Source organism: Armigeres subalbatus, chromosome 3, assembly GCF_024139115.2.
Source record: "Armigeres subalbatus isolate Guangzhou_Male chromosome 3, GZ_Asu_2, whole genome shotgun sequence".
Lineage (NCBI taxonomy): Eukaryota > Metazoa > Arthropoda > Insecta > Diptera > Culicidae > Armigeres > Armigeres subalbatus.
Window position 1 is genome coordinate 69388744 of NC_085141.1, and position 9796 is coordinate 69398539.

General features: G+C 39.0%; 1 protein-coding gene across 2 annotated transcripts in view; it reads right to left on the minus strand.

The window, feature by feature from the left end:
• The window catches only part of LOC134225610 (connectin-like), a 235996-nt gene extending 227091 nt beyond the window's left edge, over positions 1 to 8905 (minus strand). For both annotated transcript variants that reach the window (XM_062705817.1, XM_062705814.1), the window contains exon 1: positions 8272 to 8905. The gene's annotated coding sequence lies outside the window, so the exon portion shown is untranslated. The remainder of the gene's footprint in view (positions 1 to 8271) is intronic.
• Positions 8906 to 9796: the final 891 nt, after the last annotated feature.

The following is a 9796-nucleotide window of genomic DNA, read 5'->3' on the forward strand; positions in this document are numbered from 1 at the left end:
ATTGAGTTTTGTCTGTTCCGCGCCCGTTTATATTGTGCATCGTTCGCCCTCGTGCGGTGTTGCAGCAATGTCGCCCATGGTGCATTCTTCTCTTCCACTAACTGCTCACATTCGCCGTCATACCAGTCGTTTCTCTGATCCGGAGGCGCCCTGCTAAGTGCAGCGGTTGCTGTGCTACCAATGGCGGATCAAATATCTCTCCAGACATCTTCAAGAGACGCTGCGCCTAGCTGCTATTCCGTTGGGAGTGCCACTTCCAGCTGCTGCGCGTATTCTTGGGCTGATCTACCGTCTTGTAGCCGCCCAATGTTTAGCCGCGGCGTCCGATTTCGTCGCGTGTTGTACACCATCGAGAGTTTTGAGCGCAGGCATACTGCAACGAGGTAGTGGTCGGATTCAATATTCGCACTGCGGTAAGTGCGGATGTTCGTGATGTCGGAGAAGAATTTACCGTCGATTAGAACGTGGTCGATTTGGTTTTCCGTTTCTTGGTTAGGTGATCTCCATGTGGCCTTGTGGATATTTTTGCGGGGAAAGAAGGTGCTTCGGACTACCATTCCGTGGGAGGCTGCGAAGTTTATGCATCGTTGGGCGTTGTCATTCGATACGGTGTGCAGGCTATCCGGTCCGATGACCGGTCTATACATTTCCTCCCTTCCTACCTGTGCGTTCATGTCACCGATGACGATTTTGACGTCCCGCAGTGGGCATCCATCGTATGTCTACTCCAGCTGTGCGTAGAACGCTTCTTTCTCGTCGTCGGGTTTCCCTTCGTGTGGGCACGTTGATAATGCTATAGTTGAAGAAACGACCTTTAATCCTTAGTAGCAGTGCTCAAAAGCGTAGGGGAGGACTAAAATTACAACAGGAAGCATAGCGAAACAGATGAGCTTTGGGCTTTTATAAGAAAAGGATGTATGACAAAATAATTAAAACTCATGCTCCGAAGCGGGCGCCATTTCAATATCATGGACAATATTAGTTTATATCACTATAATATATGTATAATATGGGACGATTCAAATATGACGTCCACTACTTTTTGAGATTTCTAGACCCCCCCTCCCCCCTCTGTCACGATTTTTTGTATACCTAGTATATGCAGTGTCACAAAATCTTAGACCCCCTCCCCCCCTAAAACCTGTGACATCATTGTTGAACGACCCCTATATGTACAAAAAAAAACAATTTTCCATTTCTTGAAAAAGGTAAAATAATTTGCCAAAAACATCGAATGCAGAAGTAAACTTGTTTTTGCTGCGTTACAAGACTGCAACAGCCGGAACGTGCGAAACTTTATCAAATGCATTCAAGAAGTCAATGCCAATCCGCTGGCCGCCGCTTCTCCAAGTTTCCAATAACACTATTGCTCATTGAATCAGAGACCTTCGAGCGTTTTTTCATGAATCTATGCTGCAATTCTGATAAAAAGATTTAACCAACTGGATAAAACTTATTAGTCAACACAGCTTTGAGTACTACGCAAAAAAAAAAATACAGGATTAAGACGGACAAAGGATTTTCACGTTTTGAATGTTACCGGATTTGAAGATCAGTGTTATTTATTAGGGCTTCCAGGAATCAGGGAAAACGCCATCCATGAGTGTGCGACTGTAATTTAAAGGGGGGCACCATGGTCATTTTTTTCAAACCATTCGGATTCCCAAACAACTGTGCAGTATTTGAGCCCGTTTGGATACTAGGTACCTCGCTTACTGCATCGCGTTTGAAGTTTGTATGGAAATTAGTATGGGAAAACGTATATTTTTGCATTTTTACTTTTAGAGGTTTCAGTTTATCGTAAAACCAAGTGGCACATTGTGTTAGTGTAACCCAAAGGATACCGAAAAACTTCGCTGAAGAAGTACGTACGAATGTCCACAAAAAAGTTATAACCTTTTGAGGCTTGCTTGTTCAAACCATATGCAAAAAATCGATTTGCCAGCACTGTCAAACTACATGGACCAATAGTTTAACTTAGTGTTATTTCAAAATTATTTAAACGTTAAAATCGGGACAAAAAGGAAGAAGGTTTTGCCCACAAACAACCATAGGTTCCCCGGTAGTACTGGCAAATACAATGATTTCTTCAATACAGTTCGAATAATCAATCTTCGAAGCGTGATAACATTTTTTGTAGACATTTTCAGCAACGTACCTTCGTACCTTTAATAGTTTTATTTGTCTTAAATCCATCCTTTCTCATCCCTGACGACCTGCAAAAATATGGTTCGGTAACATCTCACAGATCTAAAATCGATACATTTCCAATTCCTTGCATTCCAAGCTTTCTGCACCAAAAAAACAAATCCTACAATTTTTATATTAAATTTAAACTTTTATGATGATACTGTATTAGGCCGATACAAATATTTAGAATCCATATTGTCTCCCCCCCTCGGATTTTTTTTTGCCTAAAAATGATATTTTGAGGGGGCAACAAAATAAAATTCGGATAATTTTGAGGATTTTAAAAACATTCTTCATCAAATCCGAGGAGTTTTTTGATTTTTTTTTCATTTTAATAGGGTAGAATACGGCTTTGGCAGGGTGCGACATTTGTTGGCACCCTCAACAATATTAGCGTTTTCCAGCAAACATACACTATTTATGAACATAAATTTGATTCAATCACACAATTTCAAGTCTAGGCTTTCATTTGAATAAGTTGTTTGTGTAAAAGTAGCAAGATTTGACGAATTAATCACCGAAACAAATTTGCACCTACGAAATTCTTGCCATTATTGCATCGCCCAAGAAAGCAGCAGACGAAAAGCAAACTGTTACTTACTTTTTTGGATCGCCTGTTTCTTCTCTTTATCGTGTATGATACGACATATTAGGTACGTAAACTACTTTTTACACTTTATTACCACTTGATTATCACCACAAATAGCAAATTTATCCAATAATTGCTCTATGTTTTACTAAATAAAATTGGGACTGTTCGTTTTCTTTGGCAGCAGCGCACTTCGGAATAGAGCGAGAGAATGTGTTTGTGAGCATATCAAACACACGCTAAAAAAAATACCACTCACAATTCCATGTGATTTGATTTTAGCAAAACTACGAACAAAATATCCGGCGTTGGCATTTATTTTAAAAAAGTGTTAGAAAACATACAAATCTCGCTTAACTTTTCAAAAGAACCTAAGTAACATTTTTTTCATGATTTAATTTGAGTAGTGCAATCAAAATCTTTCATGTTTTTCTGTTGATTGCGCTATTCAAATTAATTCATGAAAAAAATGTTACTTAGGTCCTTTTGAAAAGTTAAGCGAGAAATGCTTCTATTCAGATTTTTACTCAGACCATGAATTATATCAAAAGTGATAGCCACACCGTAGTATTTTAAGCCTTATGTGGCTGACAGAACCGTTTTGCTTTTGCAACTTTAATACTTTCCAAGCTCATCAAAAAAATCATAACCATTCCCGTTCCTATATAGCGCATTTCAACCATAAATAATTGCCTACTTTTAGGGTATTATCAATTATTCAACTGTGAAACGTAGTGTACGAATGAGGTGGCTCCAGCTCAATCTTATGTGTATAGATTTGGTTTTACATAGTTTACGTCGTTGTACACAACCCCCATGATTATTTTGATGAAACAAACATATCATGTGAGGACCTTCAAATCTAAGGACCGTAAAGAGCAAGTTGTATATTTGAAACTGGTTGATAGACTTTTGCTTACGCGAGAAGACTCTAAGGCATTACAAAAGACAAAAGATGTAAATCTTGGCAGCGGACGAAAAGTATGTAAGTTCCCTTCTCCAAAATGGCCAACATTATTCAAATAGGTTAAAAATGGTCAAAGTTATGAAATTGTCGATATCTGGGTACACGGGTACCCTATCTGGCATTCACGTCTGTTTTTTGTTGGCCGCATAAGGGGTAAAATTTGTTTTACAATGTGTTTAAATGTTTTTGCCTATCTTCCACGTGACATAAAATTGATGCCAAGGCTAAAATTCATGTTTTGTTTTAAGCCAGTTTTGATAATTAATAAAATTTCTTCCAAAATTGAGTGAAGCGAGATGAGCGTGCGGCCGATTATTATGAATGAATTTTACTACTAGAGGATATAAACAACCAGCATCTGGCACCAATACATTACCAGTTTTCTACTTCCATGTCTAGTTGCTGAAGGGAGCAAAATCATTGCTGATAATAGAAATTGCTATGCCAATAGAAGAAACGTTGACCTGTTACTTTATTTTAAATTTACTAAGTTTGTGGTAAAAGATATTATATTAAGTGAACACCAATCATCAAAGGAAGAGCATACGAATGTATACCAGTTGAACTATACCTGTGTTTTAGTGTAATTATTCATTATTTTTATCATTCAATTTGGCGAATGTCTTAGACTGCTAAGAATAGGTATTTTCCCCTATTTATTTTTTACTAAATTAATGATTTGGTGTGTGTTACTTCTACGTGAAGTTAAACGATTTACAATGATATGGAAATGCTAATATCATCTTCCAAACTTAGACGCACATGTTCATGATAGAATTAGAGGCGAAAGTATAGAATTGATAGTTCCGTTAGGATACGGCAGGCATGAAGAATGTTTTTATAGAAGTCGATTTGAAAGCGAGCGGAGGGCAATATTTGTGATTGTGATGGCACATATCACACGACCTTCCTTCTGTCAAGTTCCCGTATGAAGGGAGAGGGGAGAATATCAGTGTGGAAGCTGATATATCTCCACTGGCAAAAGGAAGGTGGTTTGACTTGCTCATATGCCATCGCGTGCGGAAGGATTTTCTATCGACGAGTGCTGTCTCCAAATTTCTAATATGACATCAGCATTTAGTCGAATAGGATTTTTATTGCACAGTTCTATTTTCTCATTGCGTCCGTCTCGTCGCAACCAACTTGGCTGCCTCGGAGAGAACAAAGCAGAGAAAGGCACTGCTGCTGTACCGTCGACCAATAACAGCTGAATTGATGGATGCCCCCATCAAGGGTAGTACACTAAATTAATGATTTTGTGTGTGCAGAAGGAAGGTCGTGTGATATGTGCCATCAAAAATATTGCCCTCCGCTCGCTTTCAAATCGACTTCTATGAAAACATTCTTCATGCCTGTCGTATCCTAACGGAACTATCAATTCTATACTTTCGCCTCTAATTCTATCATGAACATGTGCGTCTAAGTTTGGAAGATAAAACACGAGTGAATAGATAATTAAAAAATGCTAACACAAATCTGCAATGCAATCTTATTTATTCGTGGAACAGACATGCGATTTTTTAAACTAAATTATTTTTTTGGTAACATAGAGAATAAGTCGTACGCTAGAAAAATTTTTTGGAAACTTTCAAAGGGTTTCTCAGGAAATGATTTTGACGACATCGAAAAATGGATGATTTTTTTTATTCATTGTTCAAATTTTTCATTTCAAGGACTAATTTCTATACGAAATGTAACAGAAATTTAAATTTGTAAAATTTTATAGCTCAAAATTACTGCCCTGAAACCTCGTAAGATTTAGGGGAGACTTGAGATTTCTTATTTCCGATGTATAACATCCAAAAATAAATAAACATACGCGATTTCCACACAGACTCACTAAGAAATATAGTTTTTAACTTTACTGATGTATGACTCCAAGAACTTGCTATTATAAAATTCGAAAGGTGCCCTCAGATTTTTTAAAACATTTTTCCTCTAAAATACGCGGAATTTTCGAATTGCTGTGCGTATACATGAACGATTTTTGTTATTGAATTCGACAGCACATGCAATTTTAACATTTGGAGAGACTTGATCCCCTTTCTATGATATCTACGCAATAAATATTTTTTCCTGCCAACCCTTCATCAAATCTGTCAAATCTACAAAATATTAGAAAGCTTTGAACATATTTATATTTTTTTAATTTTTTCGCCAAATTTGTGTATGGGTTACTAATGGGGGATTGAGAGTCCCCATATTGAGGCAATAACCTCAAATTAAAATATCCTAAAACATTGATGAAATATTGACATTTTCATCAGTACAGATAATTAGGCATATTGCTCCGCAGACGAGCCAGCCTAGGGCTGAAAGTAAGGAGATAAAAAATAAAACAATTTAAGCATATTTATGACTTTGTTCTGTGAAAAAACGAAAGCATTTGATTATTGTTATGAAAAGTTGTTCAAATTTTGCCAATAAAAAAATCTTCAGGAATGTCAAAACATACAAACCGCCCTGCAGAATAAATAAGAGGTCATTTGTCTAGAGGATCTATACTAAAAAATACGCTAGAAAAAAACTACTTTAGTTCTTGATAAACTAGAAGAAGCAGAATGATGTATTCATCGCAATAGAAGGAAATGAACGATTCAACCTACCGAAGCCTTGAAGGAGAGCGATGGATTAATATGCCCCCGGATGAAAATATTAGTTAGCAATTGGGCAAGCGCATCTACTTCTGGGATTGAGCGAGAAGTTGGATATCTGGATTATTGCTAAATTGTCTGATTGGGAAGTAGATACCCCCGCTTCCGGTCCCAGCTTTTATTACTTAGTCCATTCCAAGCAAATGACTATATTTAGATGATTACTAGGAATAAACATCAAGGTACTGAAAATCGAATAATTCAGTTAGATTACGACTGAGCTATAAACGTTGGAAATAGGGATAGCGCTGGTGGAAAAAGTCCTTTCTCCCGAGCATCTTCCATTTAGGTAAAATATTATACGATTCGCCTATTCAACGTAATGGGCAGCAAAAGAAATTGTGGAAAACTGATCTCAAAATTCTAACTCGCAATAAATAAAAAATGTTAGTGTTGGTGATTTCAATGCCGAACACCGTTCATGGATTAATGCTCGAGCAATTCCTACGGAAATTTTTATTTGAAGACTATTCTGCGGTATATTATACGATTCAATATCCCAATGGCCCAACTTTTTTTTTATTCACTCGAGATCGTTCGACAATTGATTTGGTTCTAACTGATTCAAATCCGTTAAATGATGTTGATATTCCTCTCGAAACCAAAAGTGATGTTGACAATGCTCTCGTATCCTTGACAAATTTGAAAATCGAAGCCAAAGACATAGCAATTCCTAAATTGGAAATTTATTTCAACCCCATTACTATTGACGACGATCTTTTCCAAATCCTCTGCCTTGGCGAAGTCGGAAAAGTTTTTCACAACAATTATGACCTGGTTTACAATGAACCCATTAGCATAATCATTGCATGTCGGCAAGAACATTCCGGAATGCTGTGTATAAACAGGCCATTTTGTTTTTTTGTCAAAAGTTTTGGTGAGTCCGTTCGTTGTACACAATTAGATTTCTTCAATTGCTCTGAACAAACACAATTTTCACAGAATTATCCTTTTTCGTGGTCCTTCATTTCATCGAAACAGAGCTCATCTTTCCACAAAGGTCGCAACCGGCATTCTATTTATGAATTGGATCGTCGTCACCTCATAGCTTAGTGTCCATAAAGAACTTTCACATATATTTAACTGTGAGGGTAATGAGCCTAGTTACCATTCATGATGAGTACTTTGAACAAATTTTACTCACTTCATGGAATTTGTAATTGCAGCTGAGTCATAATGAAAGGTATTTAATATCATGTTACTTTATTGGTTTCGTTCGCATTCCGCTTACTCGTCCGTTTTCAATTCAGAAGAACAGTTAACTTGGCATGGCATGATAATGACATTCTGGGATGCTGCCCTCGTGTCACAGAGCATTCTTCATTTGGCACTACTTTCTTTCTGAAGCTTGATCCGTTTCGTATAGGACTTGCCGTCTCCGTGTTACCAGAAACTGGCCTTTCATCTCAAAACTAACTGGACACCCTAATATGAATTTGAGATTGAAAATAACTTTCACTGAGATTGCCAACAATAATTCTATCTTCGAATCCAGGCGAAATTTGAAACGCCGCCATTCAACGTCCTTACGATCACCGTCATCGCTGTCTACCCGCTGTGCCGATAACATTGTACGCCCGGGAGCCAAGTTTAATGGAGTCATTCGTCACGTAACAATCGATTCGACGATTTATTACACCCACCTCGGTTAGGTGGAAAACGGTGTAACTGGAAGCGTCATTTATGTCATGGTCTTCTTCGCCATCGTTGACAGTGATTGATGGTGATTTGTCTGCTCTGAGCAGCTGACTTTCAAGAACCGGAACAGTGCGAAGACTTGTTAACCGATCATAATCAGCGGTCGTTACCGTTTCGCTTTGTATAGTGAAGCGTGGCTGTTTGTTTTCAAATACTCCCCCAGTGGCACTTACCCGAGACAAGTGTGTTCCCGACGTGGTGATGTGATGAGCTGAGACTACACGCGTAATCCTTCACGGTACACGGCGTTCCACAATCTGAGACTCTCGACTAATGAAAATCACTCAAAGTTTCGAAACTGTATTCCAGGCTTCCTTTTCACCCGCTCACGGAATGCAAACAATCACTGAAGTATACACCTCTGTGGTTCTGCCACACTCAACTCAAGCTTTATCCGCTCGACTAATCATCCTTCCGTCTTAGAGATTCCCTTCCGTCACACGATAACCAACCTTCTCAATCTTCATTAAAGATGTTTTCATACCACTTTGTTTTGAATGGGTTTCAAACTGGTTCGAAGAACTCATCAACCCGTGGCCCACCGCAGCTGTGGCCTTGACCGTCTTGAAAATCACACAACACTCGCGACAAAATCACACCTCCTCGATGCACCAAACTGTATCCGATCGCTTTCGTAGCGGGAAAATTCGGAAAAGAATGACACACTTTCACTAGCGTTTGCTTCAACCAACACTGCCGCTCCGTCCGCGCGGTTATCCTAGACTGCCTGGAAGAACGCGAACGCAGGAGGTCAGAACTCCCTACCGACGGAACCGACCGACCGATGTGCTCGCGATAGGCGGCGAGCAGAAGAGAACCGAAACTGCATCCATCATGCGGCGACCAAACAATAAGGAGTCAGACGGAGCACGTTCACGGAACCGATGTGAACTCCGCGATGCGGGCGAAAGCATAAAATTGCTCTTCCTCTCTGGCTCTGATGGTTTATGCTTCTCTCGCGCTCACGCGATCCTCTCCCATGCGCTTCAGAATTTCTCCAGGCCAGTCGGTCGGCCTTGCCGTCTGTTTTCATTTTCCACCACACACGATATCCCAACAACGCAGTGAAAAGGCATTTTCTGAAAGCATAAAAACAGCGGTGCTCAACGGAAATGATTGTGCGGAGCATTTTTTTTTTCAATCGTAAAGAGGATGAGGGAATTCGTGATTTTGTTAGTTGGGAGGGAAATAAAATATGCATAAATCAACTGTTAAGCGTGTTCAAAAAGTGCTAGGGTTCTACTAATCAAAACATTACCCTTTTTGCCTTTCTCGTACAACTAAGTTGTACCGAAAGGCTATCATTTCACTCCGAAAACGAACTTTTTATAGAAGCCTCTGAGACCCATAGTATTATATACCAATCGACTCAGCTCGACGAGCTGGGCACATGTCTGTCTGTCCGTGTGTATGTATGTGTGTGTATGTGTGTGCACAAAAGCTATAAAAAACATTAGACAACTTTTCGTATAGTAATCCTTAACCGATTTTCTCACAACAAGTTTCGATAGGGGACAAAGCCTTGTAGATCACTATTGAATTTTATAACGATCGGTCATTGCGTTTCAAAGTTATGAAGAAAAAAGGTACATCGGACCATATAAACCCCATATAAGGTTGGTGTCTTAACTAAATGCGAGAAAGGCACCACCAACGCTAGGTGGATCAATCTGGGTTTTTTAAACAAATTCAGGTGTA